The sequence below is a fragment of the Chaetura pelagica genome, unplaced genomic scaffold, assembly GCF_000747805.2.
Source record: "Chaetura pelagica isolate M959 unplaced genomic scaffold, ChaPel_1.0 scaffold2, whole genome shotgun sequence".
Classification (NCBI taxonomy): domain Eukaryota; kingdom Metazoa; phylum Chordata; class Aves; order Apodiformes; family Apodidae; genus Chaetura; species Chaetura pelagica.
In genome coordinates this window covers 5,687,519-5,699,487 of record NW_009952796.1, presented here as the reverse complement: position 1 = coordinate 5,699,487, position 11,969 = coordinate 5,687,519, and positions in this window count along the sequence as shown.

The window sequence follows — 11,969 nt, the reverse complement described above, 5'->3', positions numbered from 1 at the left end:
GGAATCCAGCATGGAGTAGTTTAAGATATAGCCTGACAAGGCAAGACATCCATCTTTTACTTGGCTGCCAGGGCCAAGTGAAAGCAGCAGAGCCACTCAATGCAGAGTGCTCATCTGCACTAAATTCCTTCTGCTGGTTCTGATTTGTTCCAAAAATGTAAACATGTTAATTGTTTTATCAAAAGGCTTTGTGCTTGATGAGGTATGGCCTGACTTACCTGCCCTTACAGACACATTTCCATGCATTCTGCCACAGTGAGCATAAAATCATAACATGGACTTTACATTCATATGGTGAACTCTGGCTAATATGACTATGGGAAATACACCTTTGTGTTCCATGTCTGAGGCCAGCCACATTTATTCTGGTGATAGTGAACAGATCTCATACCAGAGACACTGCCACCACAGTCCAAATCCCTCCATCTGCCAGCTAGTTTCAGTAGCAAGTTTTGTGGTGCAAATTATTGCCACTTAATCTAGGCAAAGACATGAGGCTGCTATTCCTCGTCACCAGTCTAGACCAGACAAAACTGGCCATGTCCAAGAAAACATCATACCGTACACGTGTGCTGTTAGGTTCCTCTTGTAAATGCTGGTGGTGAAGCTCCAGGCAACAAGGAAGACAATGTTCCCTTATGCATTTATCCCACAGCACATCCAGTATAGTAAAAACCCCATTTTATTTGAGGGGATCAAACCATGTTTGATCTTGAGCTCAGTTCATGTAACGTCTGGTGCTGTGTATCAGATTGCATTAACTTAACCATGCCTTCCATAGGCAGGCTTCTGCTTCTACTCCCAGGCTTGTTTTGGTGAAACAGCCCAGACAAAAGGTTGCCTGTTTGAAGAGGGATGGATAAAATGTCCAAAGTCCTTGGTCAGCTGATATCAGCTGGCTTGCTCAGAGGGTTTGTGTTGGCAGCACTTGCAAAGTGCCAGTATTCTTTTTTTTTTTTTTTTTTCCCCCAGAAAAGCAAACACAACTGTTTAAATACAGCTTTTTATGTGCCCTCAGCAGTCCTCTCCCCACTGCCCTAGCCTGTACCTTGTTTGCTGCTGAGGAAGAAGGATTTGTTACCACTCTGATGGCTACAGAACCACCTACTAGCAAAAATGCTGACATTTAGCAAATGCTGTTGGATCAAATAAATAAGCATATGGCCCTAAATTGCTTGTTTTACACCACAGTCTTTATTGACTAATGTTTCCATTAATAACAAATAGTTCTATTTTGTAGGAGCACCACTTCCGTTTCTAGTGAGGGTCCATTTAGCTTCCTACTTAAAATGCTGTGCTTTCCCCCCTCTTTACAGGTGTGTCATTACACTGTAAAAGTTTATCAGCTTTTTTAAAGTGTATGTTTTTTCTGCCTCAGTGATGCATGTCAGAGCCCAACTCTTGGCCAGGCAGGGCTGGTTTAAGGCTCTGAGAAGCTGCACAGGCTCTCCCTGTCCCTGGTGATGCTTGCTGCAGAGTTGTGCTTTCACCAGCGTGCTCCAGCCAATGTCACCATGACACATGTATGAGAAAGGTGTCAGGCACACTGGAGCAAGATGTGGCAACTGAAGGTTTGAATGCATGTGGTGCTATCAAGTGAGATGGGCTTTGGGCTGAATGGCTTGATGGAATTCTAAAAATTTGGTGCATGTCCTCTACCCCTTACAGATTTTGTGCCAAGTTTGTGTCGCAAGTGAACTCCTAGTAATTTAGAAATGCTCCTGTTTTCCTGTCATGCCAATACACTTGGAACACTATTCATACTGCATCTGTGGCTGTGAGTACTCTGTCATAATTGTGCATTGTATTTCCTCTAGTTAATTTTAACTCTAGTCAACTTTTGCTTTACTGAACAGACTTCCATCTTTTGCTAAGAAATAGAGAAAATTAGTAACTTTTTCCCAAATCTGATAGACAGAGCTGATTCTAGCAGCTGTAATTTATTTATAGTACTGAGAGAAGCTGCAAAGGCAAAAAGATTATGAGCTACATGTGAAATGAAAGTTGAATAATTTGCATTACTAGATTTGGTGGAAGATGTTCTTTTTTTTCTGTGGGACAAATATAAAGATGAAAGGTTAAGATGAGTGAGATCTGAAAAGAACTTCTTCTGCTAAGTATTGTGATATGTCATGCAAAATAGTAATTTATTAGTTTAGTGCACGAAATCTCAAAGGGCTGTTCCTTGCATGGGAAATTACAAAAAGCAGTGCAAAAGACCTTGTAGAGGATATAATTAGGTCCTAACATGCACAGAGAAGATAAGATAGATAGAACTGATAAATCACAGAATAGTAGGGGTTGGAAGGGACCTTTGGAGATCATCTAGTCCCACCCCACTGTTACAGCAGGTTCACCTAGAGCAGGCTGCACAGGATTGCATCCAGGTACGTTTTGAATATCTCTGGAGGAGACTCCACAGCCCCTCTGTTTCAGTACTCTGTCACCCTCAAAGTAAGTAAGTTTTTCCTTGTGCTCAGATGGAACTTCCTGTGTTCCAGTTTTTGCCTTGTTGCTGCTCATCCTGTTGCTGGGCACCCCTGAAAAGAGTCTGGCCCATACTTTAGACTTCTCTAATTTGGTATCTCTGATAAGAGTGTGGAGTAACTGCCCAAAGGCTTCCATCACTCCTAACTAAGATACTGAAAATTATTTTGGGCAGTGCCTTAGGAAATATACTGATTGGAAAAAACCATCCTGCAACAGCAGGAAATTGAGCTTAACTACTTATATAATTGTTTTATGTCTTTAACATCTGCTGCTGAAGTGACTTTGGGGCTTTTGCATGTCAGTAGGTTTTACACCATGGAACCTAGATATATCCCATTTCACAATAATTACTTGCATGTGGCTTTTTTCCTTGATGTTAACAGTACATTTGCACTGTGAGCAAAAGGATGCAGAAGGTAATTTCTTAATAGGTCCAGCAATAACACCAGACCTGCCAGCCTGAGCTCTAGATGTGCTGGGCTGACACTGGGGGAGAATGTCTGAGAGTTTTCCAGGGTGCACAGGAGATTCAAGAGGCACAATACAATCTTCTTGGAAATTACAATCTGGATCAACTATAATCCCTTATCCCGATGCTTAACATTCCTTTTTTGAGAGTGCTTGGCTCATTTAGTTGGCTGTAAACTTTGCATCAAATATTGTGGGCATCTCTCTGTCTTCAAAGTTCTGCTACCTCTCTGAGAGTGGTCTTAAAGGGCTAACGAGTATTTGAAATTAATTTTAAAAGATTTTAGATCTGTTAACAAAACTTCAAATAATTATCATTAACTCATTTTTTAAAACCTAGTGAGCTGTTAATTATTTATACTGATTTATTATTCCTCCTGTTCATTGTATCCCCCTTCTGTCCAGATCGGGTACCTTGTTCCACCTTTGAAAACTGCATAATAACAAATTAAAAATAAGCCCCTAGTTTTCTTTTGCTTTCAAACAATTCTGCAATGCTTATAAAGGAGGGTGTGTGGATAGACTGCTTCTACTCAAGCATTTACTAACTACAAAGCTGTTTTCACTTAAATATTTATATTATCATAATACTGTTTTTGTAACTTCTTTTTTGCTGTGTTATTACTTTTTAATGAAAAAGACTTCAGTGGGAAATAAGTGGAGAAAATTCAGATCCTTGTGTATTTGACTCCAAAACTGAACACAAAGGGGTGTTTTTCTTCATGGCACAGGTTAAATTATGTAATTTCCTGCCATGTACCCATATCTATGTAAACAAGGAGTATAAAGTCTCGGATTTAACATGCCCTTTGTAAAGAGTAAAATAAAGTTGTGTGACCTGAGTAGTTTTAATCCTTTTAGCATTCCTACTACAGGACCCTGGGAGATGCATCAATGTTGTTTGATTTTAAAAGGGAATTCTAGCCACACTTGGCCAGGTCACTTGTAGTGTGAAACACAAACTTCAGTTTGTTTTTTCTTTTGTTACCTAGCCATTTGCTTATTTGAAAGAATTAATCCAGGAAGGCTCAACATTTCCACACAGGAACCAAATGCATTTCTGAACCTTCAGTTTTATTTAACCTGAGATTCTGCAGGAAATGTCATGCATTTGAAGCCGGTATCTGTCAGCTTTCCAGGCTGAATAACTATAGTAAAAACATGGTGACTAAAATGTGCTTTATTTATGCAGCATGGCTGTTAGCTTCAGCAATTACCAGTAGGGAATCCAGGTTTTTTTGACTAATTATACACATGGAGAACACTTTCAAAGGCACAAAAAGGAATTCAGAGTTCATTTTTCATTTATTTGAGCCAAACTTGGGTGCTTAGTCCCTCTTCTCTGCTGGAATTCTAAACAGAGGAAGGAAAATTTTACCTCTGTGACAGGAAAACTAGAAATAAATAACTACATTCAGAGCAGAGACAGAGATGATGTGGGAATTACTTTGAGATACTTATTCATTTTCACCACATCTGTTAGAACACTTCACAGGCAGTCTACAAGAAAATGATGTTTCCAATGAAGTCCAGGTTCTGCAAATCCAATCAAAGTGATTTGAAAATGGCAATGTGGAGCAGTCTTAGAAGACTGGCTATTAAAACTCTTCAGAGGCTGCATTGCTTGATTTGTTCTCAGTCCCTTGTGGTAGGAAAACCTACCTGTACTTCACTGTGTTCCCAGGATTGTGAACTCTTAAACACATGCTGTCTTGAGTAAGAAAATGCTCAGATCATAATGAAACATGAAAATATACTATTGCCTGACCTTGCCTTGAAACTAACCCAGAAACCATAGCAATTACAGAACACAGTTGTCTTGTTTCCTAAGGAAACTGGATGGGAACTGGTTTCTTAATATAATGTCCTCTGAGAAATCCTCTCACTGTGATAATTTGAATAAGTTCAAGGTCTTACATTGACATATGAAACTCTTCTGATCTTCACAGGAACACAAAGGATCTGTGATCAACCCGGCTCCCCATCCCTGAGTGCAGTTGGCAATTTGGGGCCTTAAACCTCAGGTCTGCTCCTCTCAGGGCTCCACAAGTAGCTGTGCCAGCTCACACTTGCTCTCTCAGCTGTGTTTCTACAGTCCCAGGAACTAATCCAGACACAGTAAAGGAAAGGGTGCACTGTGTTGTGAAGGCAGGAGTAATTTTCCCTTGTGCTACCATGCAAAAATTCTACTCTGGGGCTGTCTCATTCCAAAAACTTCCACAAAGTAGCTGTGCTACTTCACAGGACCTGCGTTTAACTCCACACAAATTATTTCTGATCAATCACTTCATTATAATCTGGTATATAAACTGACTATATAAACATCTGCTTCACTAAAACTGTACAGAATATCAATAGGAAGGGAGACCTGAAAAGATTTGGGCTTTCTTCCCAGTTTTTGTCCCTGAGTCAGGATAATGACCTTGAGCAAAGTGCCTTGGCCAAAATTTTCAAGTTCGTAGTTAGACACCAAAATAAATAACTTGCTTTTCAAAGGCACCAGCCAACCACAGCTTCTATCAACAAAACCCTAATCACCATCAGACTCTAGCAATTGCTGTACAAAAAGTATCTCAGTAAAACAAGAGTGAAACAACTCTTACCATCTGTTACTGCTTGCTTACTTCTTCACCCTAAGGGTGGTGAGGACCTGGAATGGGTTGCCCTGGGGTGTTGTTGATGCCCCATCCCCAGAGGTTTTTAAGGCCAGGTTGGATGAGGTTTTGTGCAACCTGATCTAGTGGTGGGGTTCCCTGCTCATGGCAGGGGGGTTGGGACTTGATGAGCTTCAATATCCCTTCCAACCTTAATGATTCTATGATTCTATCCATTGATCCATAGATCACATTTAAGCTTGACTTGCAGCAGCTACGTTACTTCCCTTTTTTACACAGATCAGGCCACACTCTAACTCAGGCAATGCTGAATACAGCTGGAAGAGATGCAAGGAATACCTTTATAACCTTTGCATACATTTAAAAGGTGAAAAGTGGAACAGAAAGAAATAAACTTGTTCAGATAAAATTAAATAATCACCAAAAAAAAAAAAAGGAAATATGAGAAAGGATGAATAGGAGGAAGAAAACTACTACAGAAAGAGGAATGGAAGTGGGTAGGGTGGCATGAGAATGGGAAAATCAGATGGTATGGTGATATTACATCCAGTAGGTGATCACATGCTAAGGAATGGCCAGTATTTAGGCAATTCCTCTGCTTCCCTAAAGTGAAGGTGCCAGAAAGTGCCTCAGGAATACCCAGATGCCCCCAGTGTGCCTCGAGTGGCAGTCATGTGCTTGGAAGTGGATGGATGCTGCTGCACCCCATCACTTCCAGTCATGCTCCAGTAAAGCCAGGCCCTGGGTGCAGGATCTTCCTCAATGGAGGAAGCCACACTGCCCGTGGTCGTGGCTATTTGCTGTTGCCACAGCTCTTTGTGGCTTCCTGCCTAAGCCACTTCACATCCCATCACCAATGTGCCCTGGATGCTTGCACCTTGTGCACCTGATCCTCTGCTTGGGCTCACCAGGATTATCCTGCTGTCATTGGTGCCTCCCTGCTTGTCTGCTGCAGCACCTACCTGCGAAGGAGCCAAGTAACTACTGCAGTGGAAAATGTAACATGGACTTTCTCATCTCTTTTCAAAGCCACATCTGAATTTAAAAGATTGGCCCAATTCTAAAGGCTGAGACATTTAAACCTACAGAGATTACTGTTGGTGCAGGCTCCCAGACAGAACACAGAAGCTAACAAAGTGTACCTCTTAATTCTGCTGCTTCAGGTTTGCTTTGATTTAACCTGAGATTAAAATAAAATCAAAGCTCTCTGCAATTTTCAGTCTGTACTGTGTATTTTTTTCACCTGTAAATCCAGGAGTGGGAAGGTTGAATTATTGCCACGAGGAAAAAAAAGGTTATCCATTTTTAAAGTCCTTTAAAATTATTTAATACAGATTTATATCAAAATACATCCATATTTTAAAAAAATATGCTTATTAAGGCTAAGATTTTGATACTTTAAAAATATTGTAAATCACACAAAGCAGTGTGTGTGAAGCTGACATTTTAAGGAAAATCAAGCCAGTGAACCAGGAAGGGTCATCACCAAGGCCTTGAAACTAAGTTCTTAAGTCTAAAAGCTGGGGATCTCACTGGAGTCTTTGCAGGCAGAAAATTGTTAAAGCAGACCATCTAGTTCAATGAGTAGCCTGCTCCAAGTTGTCTAACTGAGTATTATTTGGGGGAAAAGGAAAAACTAATTTTCCTCTTCTGATCTATTATGATCAAATACAAGATTTGAGAGGATGGTCAACAAAAATTTACTTTCAATCCAAGGTTCCAGCAAACTCTGCTGATTTGACTCCTGCAGTTTAGACTGCAAGATCTCCCAGAACATTTTGCGGCTCCTGCATAAGCAGTCACGCAGCCTTCTGCCCCAGGGAAAGCAGAACCTAAGGGGAGGATGCTGATGTCTGTCCAGGTCTCACCTCAGTACTGTTGCAGCACAAGTTACTATGCACAGACAGGACAGCTGTGAAGCACAGAGGCTCTTGAGGACACTGGAGTTCTTTGCCAAAACAAACGTATATCGTTACCAAGAAGAGGAAAACAATACAAGCTGTAATTGGTTTGGTATTTTACAGTGGTGACAAATTCACCTGACTCACCTAAATCCAGTCAGTCATGTGGCCAGGTACTCTGGCCACTCTTCAGTGGGAGAGACCAGATTGCGACAGATGGTTTCTCCATCTTCGTCTCAGGGAGCTCCCTTAGAGTTAGTGCTATGCCACATATGCATTAACTTCCTCCAGCTTCTACACACACAGGGTTAATGCATGGGTAGGCATTGAGATAATACGTATATTCAGAAAAATAATGAAGTCAAGCACATTGCAGGTCACCCTGTCCCAGTTTTGTAACAAAGTGTGTCACATCAACAGAAGTTGCATTTCAACAAGCCAATAATGAACCCCAAAACTGTATCGGCAAGAGATTCTCCACAGCTGCAACTATCCACAAAACAGAGGTTTAAAACCTCACCCTGTGCTCAGGTGAATTATGAGATGTCCATCCATTGGCCCCTGATAAGGTATAGGCCAGGAAGGCCTACAGCAGTGTTCTGCAGTTGTTACAGATGGGTTTGGCAGTGTTTACAGCTGGAGTATTGCTACAGAAGCCTGGGAGCAGTCACAGGAACACCTCTTTAGCCATAACCAACCAAATCCAACCCATCCTTCCAACCCTGGTGTGTCTTCCTGCCACTTGTCACATACAATCTTGATATTATTATCCCTCTCCCAGTTTTCATCTAGTTCAAAGCCCTGTCAACCATCCCCACAATCTCTTGGGCAAAGACCCTCTTCCCCCTTTGAGAAAGGTGTCTCCTGTTTGATGCCAGCATTCCTGGTGTCATGTAGGCCATCCCATTATCAAAAAACCCAAAACTGTGCTGGTGACACCAGCCATGGAACCATGTGTTCATAGATTGGATCTCCTCCTGTTCCTTCCAATGTCAGTGCTTTTAACTAGAAGATGAAGCTTGCTTTCTTCCTACTGTATATTTCTGCAGTGCATTTCAGTATTGCTATTTTAGATGGCAGTTACTTGTGCATTTTAATAAAATTCCAGTTTTCATCCAAACATAATTTGACAATGATCAAAAGAAAAATTAATCACACTCAAGCATCAGTACCGACACCCCATTCACCATTTCCTATCTGCCACAAAATGTAAAAGAAAATCCTAGCAAATTTCTATTATATGTCACTATATGTATTTGTTTAAATATTTTGCATAATAGTCAGTTTCTTGATTAATAGAATTACATTCCAACTTTAATGCAAAGCTATTCTACCCTGAAAATCAACGTAGTATCTAGGAATGAAAAGCAGCACTACAGAAATTATTAATAGGTGTATAGAGAAACCAAGGGTAAATTGTTAATTTAAATCAACATTCGCTGCTTGCTTATTTTGATCATGATTACAGTTCATTTAAATTTGTCTATCTGTCTTGATTTTTCTATTTGTTTGTTTTTATTATACACATATTAATGCTTAAGCCATTCAAGGAAGACTCTGTAATGTCCCCACTAAGTCCTTTGGTATACTGAGGCTTGTAAACAAATTGCTAGAGGAAGACAAAGATTAAAAGGTAGCAAAGGGCTGCCAGGCTAGAAGCCTGAATTAAATCCATTAAGACATATTTGAATAGGCAGATTAAGTGAGGAACAGCAAACTGGGCTGACAGGTTTCTTCAGAGAGAAGAGACCACAGCAAGACATCAGGCCACCTGCTACACACATCCAGAGACTATTGATGTCCTGTTGGGAGTTCACCCATCAAGGGGAGTCCTGCTGTGATAAATCAAACTAAAGTGACAGCACAGTTCTTCAGCCTTGAGGTCATTTAATAAAGTAAGGGAAGAGTCACACACGTAAGTGTAAATACCCTGAACACTTGTTCAACTTGGCGCTAAAGAGCGGTTGAAGTGCATATGAGTCATGCAAAATACAAGAAAGATGGAAGAATTTTCAATTCTGTTGACCTGCTCCCTAGGTCTTGAGGCTGGATTTTCATCCCTATAGCAACATAATTAAACGCTTGCTAACTAATGACAGTATGTGGCTTTTGTCACCAAAAGAACAGACAGTGGTAAACAAAACCCTGTTTACAAGAGGTAGGGAGGAGGGAAATGTGACTCTACTGTTGAAATTAGAGATAAACAAAATCACACCACTTAGCTAACGAGCCTGTCTAGACAGAGGAAGGAAAAAACCCACAAATAACAAAAGCTTGATGTTACTCTTGTGAGAACATGAGGGAAAAATTATTTTGTTAGCTGAGCAAAAGTCTTCAGAAATAAGAATATCAAGACTATATGGTCCAGATCTTTGAATATCACCTATTTTATGCTACAGAGTAAGATATTCTAGCCAGAGAAAGGCCTTCTTAATTTTGAAAAATAAGACAAGAGTAAAAAGTACAAATAGTTTAGAAAATCAGTGAAAAAATCAACCAATGAGATTTTGGTTCTAGAAGTGTAAGAGATGCAAGCATACACTGCGGCTCCACCTATGTGATAGGTCTACTCTGCTGCAGATACATCAGTAAAATTTAATTTAAAAGAAAGTAATTAGAAATATTCCATTTTTAATTCCTGTTTTGAAATAAACTGTTCACCACAGGAAGAGTTATTCTTGAAAAGCCAGGGTTTGATAATTAGTCTGCTACACTCATGTCAAACCACTTTCCCACCAATGTAGGCCTAAGTAGAAGAGAATGCATTTTAAAGCTAAAATAATTAGCATCATTCAATAACAGTGGAATTCATTTATTCCAGTAGTGCATATGAACCACCCCACTCCAAGATGAGATCTTTTTTCTAACTACTATAATTGTTATGGCAAATTTTAAATCACAAATTTTCTACATTGCAGCTGCTAGATAAATTATGAAATACTATTTTTAAATGTCTCTCGTTTACTGCAGATTACTGAGACTACTCCCTTTTTACAGGATGGAGTCAGGGAAGGCACATTGCACAAGTACAGCCAAATGCTGCTCTCCACTGAACAGGCATTCCTGAAAACAGAGGCAAGGATTTGACAGTGAAGCACTTGTGGCTTAATAAAATGTCAGGGAGCAGGACAGCAGGTACATGTGCAGGGCCCTAAGTAATACACACAGTTTGAATACAGAGGAACATAAGGAGTTGGAGAGGCAGGTGCAGCACTGTGAGCTGGAGAAGATGCTAGATTCTTGGCAGCTGGGATGCTCCTATCTTTTAAACACAAAAGTCAACAGGTGACTGAGATTTTGATCAGTGTAGCATCAGATTGAACTCTGCAGTGCCTTGATGATTTTGGTTCAATTTTAGAGTGGGTCACTGTTCTGAAACATCACCACTGGTTCATCCATGAGTAGAGGCAGGGTACAAAAGTGGTCACCCTGCATCCCTCAGAACAGTTACATTTTCATCATTATCATAACAATCTTTTTCTTCCTCAGATGCCTGCTGCCTACCAAGGTCAATCACGTCAATCAGGGGCTAAGGATGAAGACAGAGGAGGATGATGATAGTTGGCAAATTTGGGTATCAAACACTAAAATCAAGGGTAGAGAAGAAGCGGACACAGGACCTAGCCATACAGCCTTCCTGGCCTGTTGGCTGGAAGCTGTTAATTCCAGTAAAGGACAGAACGTCCTTGCGGGTGGCTGGGAATCAGTCTCATCCCAGCCCTCTCATAAAACACACAAAGTTCAACTCTCTAGGTTTTTTTTTTAATTCCTTTTCTTTTCCCATCCCCCCAATTGACAACATTTGAATGCTGTTTCTATCTTTATAGGTGTGTGGGGAATGAGGGCTTTGAATATTTCATGGAGCATTCCCATTACTATTTTTTTTTTTTAAGACTACAATTTTTTGTTTAGATCACAGAACCATTCAGCCTGGGATCACCGAGTCCAACCCCCACCCCTACTCTACAAAGGTCTCCCCCAAACCAGACCCACCAACACCACACCCAAACGACCCTTAACCACACCCAGGGACGGTGACTCCCCCACCTCCCTGGGCAGCCTGTTCCAGCCTCTGACCTCTCTTCCTGTGGTATTTTTTTCCTAATGCCCAGTGTGAACCTCCCCTGCTGCGGCCTGAATCCGGCTGTTCCATTTCAGTCACCCATCCTGAAGTGCCTGGCCTGCCCACTTGGCCGGGCCTGGTGACACCTCTCTCGGATCGTCACCGCCGCCCTTCCCTTCCTGCTGGAGGCACAACAGGTTCCCCCAGACGAGACCCCGCAGCCCCCACTAACAAACACCGAGCCCGAGCAGCCAGGAACGGCGCCTGCATCCCCGGCACCGCGCCGGGCCGGCAGCGCACGGAAAACGACAGCGTTTTTCTCCCCTTCCCGCGGTTATGTCACCACGGGACCCCTGTTCCGCCAGGGCAGGGCCCCAGGGGCTGCGCTCCGGGCCCGCAGCGCCCAGGGCAGCAGGTTGGGCACGGCGGGAG